Here is a 5,681-nt window from a genome sequence, read left to right on the forward strand (position 1 = left end):
CTTGGACTACAGGTTTTGTAATTTGTTTTTCATTTAAAAAATATTTTGTTTTTCATCAACTAATTGGTTAGCATAAAAGTTAAAAGCTAAAAGGAAGTTTTTTTTTTCCTCTGCAAACCTCACGAAATTGAAGCTTGCTTATATTGTTACTATTTTCCCTAAAGTGTGCAAGTTATTTACCCATCAAGTTAACCTAAGGCCAATAAGTAGATGTCAAAAAGTGTATTTGCAACTTCTAAAAGTCAGCTACTAATTTTACTAAAGATTGTACTTTGTTGCCTTTTTTCAAGGCATTCACATTTTCCTCCTCCCATCCAATTGAAACATTTCAAAACATTTTTTTTTCAAAATCTTACCAAATGAACGGAACAACTAATGATGCTTAATTAAAACCATAGTGTTTAATTGAAATCCAAAAATTGTATAATTATTTTATACAAAGAAAGCAACTGAATTGAAAAAAAAAATACTTCACATTTTTTCCAATAGGTATGCAGCTAAATTCCATAAAGTCTCTAAGTCAGTCCCCAAAGATTTTTTGTGCATCTATTTTCTTTAAAGACTTTAATGATATCCATAAACTGGGGGCCTAAATTTTGGAAAATGACTTCATAAAGTTCGTTTCTGAGTTTTTGCAATATTTATAACTAAATTCTACAAACCATTTAACCAAATTCCATTAAATCAAACTAGTTTTTAAAGTTTCAAAATTTTCGACCGTTTTTTACACAAGAAGTTAAGTCATTTCTTTGGGTTCCTCTTCTGTTACAAACAACTAATACCCCAACCAGAAAAAAAAAAACAGAAGGTCGGTTTACGTAAATTAAATTGGCTGATTTTATCACAGAGGATTTAATTTAGGCTAACATTGAAAGGAGACTTTCAAAAATCACACCAAATCAACAGGACGACAAAAATAAAGCCATAATTAAAAAATCGGCTGTTTTTGTTATAAACAGTTTTTTCTCGTACATTAAGCTTGCCAAAAAAAGTCAATGCACTATGAAGCAAATTCTCCGAACAATTTTCTTTCTCTTAAGTTACTTTTATATGTTAAATCTGCCTTTAAATTTTTCAATGTTTTCTCGGAAACCTGAAATAATTAAAAACCGCCACAATTGTAAATGAAATTCTAGTCTTTGCAAATCAAATTTAGCGTTGAATTGAATTCCAAAAATTGTATAATTATTTTATACAAAGATGGTAACTGAATTGAACAAATTACATCACTTTTTCTGTTTTATAACTAAGTTCTACAAACCGTTTAACTAATTTCCATTAATTTAAACCAATTTGTAAAATTTTATCATTTTCGACATTTTTTACCCAAGAATTTGAGTCATTTCTTTGGATTGTTCTTTTCTTTGGATTGTTCTCTTGGTACAAACAGCTAAAACGTCGACCAGAAAAAAAAGAGAACTTCGGCCTAGATAAATAAATTGCCTTACTTTATCCCAGTAGTCTAAGTTAGGTTAACAATAAAAAAGCTACATAGTTTTTAGCCTTTTTATATGCAAATGCTTGATTTCATTTGACGTGAAAGACTCAAATTTTATTGTGCAGTCTAGAAAAATCTTTGCAATATGTTTTTTGCAACATTAAAAAAACCAAAGCTCTGAAAGTAAATTCCACAAATTGTGTTACTAAGTTCAACCGATTGTGTAACCAAAATCCACGAAATTTGTATGTGAATCAAACAAAGTGCACAAATAAACTTCACACTTTTTCAAACTAAATTCAAGAATAAGTGCTAAAAATAGCAAAAAATGTGTTTGTCTCTAAATTCAACAATCTTGCTTAAAAATTGCACAAAAAATATCCGAAAATTTTTTGCTTAGCAGGAATTAATTAAATTCATATTGATTCTACAAAGCTTGCTAATAACTTTCACAAAACTGGTAACTAAATGCCAAAAAATGTTTATTGATAAAGTATTAAGAGGGGAATAATTAAATTTACAAAATATTAACAATTTTTTAAAGGCACTCACTGGTTTTCGTTTTTCGCAACATATTAAGCCATTTATGAAAGCTGATTGGTGATTAAAAGCAGAACCGCAGCCCAAAAACCACGAGGAAGTTGTTATTACAATTAATTCGGCTGATTTTATACTCGAAAAAATTTCCTTACGTTAAATTTTTGATTACTTTTTGGCAGTTTCAGAAAAAATTTTGTGCTTAGAGGAAATTAAATAAACTTGAAAGTGAAATGTAGTCAAAACTTGAAAATTTTATCATTTTGCAGAATTTAAGTGATTCATATCAGCAAAATTTGTACCTAAGATCCTTATATCCCAAATATATAATTAATTTTTTCACAACTTACAAAACTAAAGCTTGTAAAATTTGGTAATTAATTACAAAAAGTGTGTTTATATTACAACTAAAATCCAAGAAGTACCGACTTAAATTCAACGCAGAGCATAACCAAAATCAGCTCTTTTACTATAATCCACAAGTAGTACTATTACACGATTAATCCACAAATTTTGTAACCCAATTCCTTAAAATAAATTACTAATTTCCGGAAAACAGGTCGCTCAAACGGACAAGATATTTTTAATTTTTTGAAAAGAAACTTTTAAACTCAAAAAATCTACAACTAAGCTCCGCAACGTAGGTTTTCTAACGTTTACGCAGTGTGTGTCTAATTTTTAACAATCTTGCATCTGAATTTTGCAAAGATTGCTACTGAACTATTGAAATTTAATTTTACAAAAAATTTGACATCGTTTTGATCAATTGTGTGGCTAAATTTAACAAAGCTCGCAATTAAATAGAAAAATTGTGTTGCTGTTTTCCACATGTTGAGTAACTAGTAAATTCTAGTAACTAGATTCCAAAATTTGTTCTAAAAATTTCCACAGAAGTAATTTTTAAAATTTACAAGTCTTTAAGGAAATTCCACACTTTGTTCCGCTAAATGGTAACTAAATCTGACAAACCATGGAAACCGAGAGCATAAATCCTCATAAATGTTATCTAAATGTTTATCTTTAAAAAGATATTTGTCCCAATAATTGGTTGATCGAAACTAGGTAGTTTAGTTGTAGTGATCTTCGCGTTACCCATGAAGATAATGTGCTGTTATGACCCTAGTCTGTGCTCACCGGTGCTGTGCACACTAAATAAAGCTACGGTAATTTTACCTCAACGAAGTTATGGTAAACTAATGATAATGTAAAGTTAAGGTAAAGTCTATCTTAACTTTACCTCAACTTGAGTTAAGGTAAAAATTTACGTTAACTCTGTTAAGATAAAATTACTAAATCTGACAAACCTTGGACACTGAGAGAATAAATCCCCATAAATCCAGATTCTACCGGTGCTGTGCACACTAAATAAAGCTACGGTAATTTTACCTCAACGAAGTTAAGGTAAACTAATGATAATGTAAAGTTAAGGTAAAGTCTATCTTAACTTTACCTCAACTTGAGTTAAGGTAAAAATTTACGTTAACTCTGTTAAGATAAAATTACTAAATCTGACCAACCTTGGACACTGAGAGAATAAATCCCCATAAATCCAGATTCTACCGGTGCTGTGCACACTAAATAAAGCTAAGGTAATTTTACCTTAACGAAGTTAAGGTAAATCGTTGATAATGTAAAGTTAAGGTAAAGTTTATCTTAACTTTATCTTAACTTGAGTTAAGGTAAAAAACTTACGATAACTTTGTTAAGGTAAAATTACCTTAAAATACTTTAACTATCTTTTGTAACATTCTGCAGTATAATCACCCGAGGTAAATATATATTATTGACCACCTTAGGTAGTTTAGTTGTAGTGATCTTCGCGTTACCCATGAAGATAATGTGCTGTTATGACCCTAGTCTGTGCTCACCGGTGCTGTGCACACTAAATAAAGCTACGGTAATTTTACCTCAACGAAGTTATGGTAAACTAATGATAATGTAAAGTTAAGGTAAAGTCTATCTTAACTTTACCTCAACTTGAGTTAAGGTAAAAATTTACGTTAACTCTGTTAAGATAAAATTACTAAATCTGACAAACCTTGGACACTGAGAGAATAAATCCCCATAAATCCAGATTCTACCGGTGCTGTGCACACTAAATAAAGCTACGGTAATTTTACCTCAACGAAGTTAAGGTAAACTAATGATAATGTAAAGTTAAGGTAAAGTCTATCTTAACTTTACCTCAACTTGAGTTAAGGTAAAAATTTACGTTAACTCTGTTAAGATAAAATTACTAAATCTGACCAACCTTGGACACTGAGAGAATAAATCCCCATAAATCCAGATTCTACCGGTGCTGTGCACACTAAATAAAGCTAAGGTAATTTTACCTTAACGAAGTTAAGGTAAATCGTTGATAATGTAAAGTTAAGGTAAAGTTTATCTTAACTTTATCTTAACTTGAGTTAAGGTAAAAAATTTACGATAACTTTGTTAAGGTAAAATTACCTTAAAATACTTTAACTATCTTTTGTAACATTCTGCAGTATAATCACCCGAGGTAAATATATATTATTGACCACCTTAGACAAAACTTAGAAAACTTACTAAGACCTATACGCCGCCGCCTTAGAAAACTTACAAAACTTGGTACGGCGCCGTATAAAGACTAGGGCATTTATAAATTATCATTGAAAAACTGCAGTTTTTTGACAGATTGCTGGTTTTTCTAAATCGCATAAGATGAAGGAAGAAGGATGCATTCTGATTACGTTACAAGCAATAATTAGCAAAAAAATTGTACGATAAAATATTAAATGTTCCAGGACCCGTTTTATTGTCCAGCCAAATTCTAAAACTAATGCGTGGAAGTGAATTCTTCGCACTGCTGTCCGTCTTTAAATCTAAATTAGACAGTTAATTTTCGTTTCCTTTTTAATTGCCTCAATCCATTATTAACCAATTTTCCGTAAACAATATGTTTTGGGTTTATTACTTATTATGGCAGCTCACTTCTACGCTGAACATTCGCTCAAAAATAGTAAAGACGATCGTTTGAGAAATGCTTTTTGAAATTCCCTGTCCAATTTATTAATATCGTAACGCTGATTTCGTTTGCTAACCAGAGTAAGTTTAGTGAAGCCTTATGTCAGCCAATTTTGGCCAGAAGATGTCTCTAATGGTTGCAGTAAGGAGCAAATTGCATGAAAGAATAACCTTTTGTTTTTTTTGAAAAAGAGTAAAGAACTGCGATTCTACAAAGTTTTATGTACTCTGGAATATAGTTATTTTCCTCTCAGATTTTTTGTTGACGTTGATGATGTTTCACTTTTGTTTCTCATTAGACAATGACGCTTGTTTCTTTATAGTAATTGAAAACCTCGTACGTGTTTTGATATTGGATAAATTTTCATTTGCATATAAGTAAGAATTCTATAATCATCGAGTTCAAATTCAGTACACCTTATTTCTTAATTTATGAATGAATCTTCTCAAGGTGCGTATTCTGTAGTGTACTTAGGTTTTGTGTTGTCCACTTCCGGTTATTCAATGAATTTTGATCATTTCAGCAAAGATTTCAGCTCCTCGCTAACAATTCAAAGCGAAGTTGCTCTTAGTTGTGATGGGCAAGAAACAATGAAATAGATAATAATGTTTGCCATCTTTACAACAATTGCTTGAATCGTTTTAATAATACCCCGATTGATAGAACAGGTAGTGAAATACAACTATTCACATTCTTAATGCAGCTGAATTTGTTGAA

General features: G+C 30.5%; 1 protein-coding gene across 1 annotated transcript in view; it reads right to left on the bottom strand.

Moving 5' to 3' along the window:
- LOC142336181 (uncharacterized) overlaps nt 1-5,681 on the bottom strand; it is a 545,590-nt gene that overhangs the window by 303,429 nt on the left and 236,480 nt on the right. The window lies entirely within an intron of this gene.

Source organism: Convolutriloba macropyga, chromosome 3 (assembly GCF_964194025.1).
Source record: "Convolutriloba macropyga chromosome 3, txConMacr16.3, whole genome shotgun sequence".
Taxonomy (NCBI): Eukaryota; Metazoa; Xenacoelomorpha; order Acoela; family Convolutidae; genus Convolutriloba; species Convolutriloba macropyga.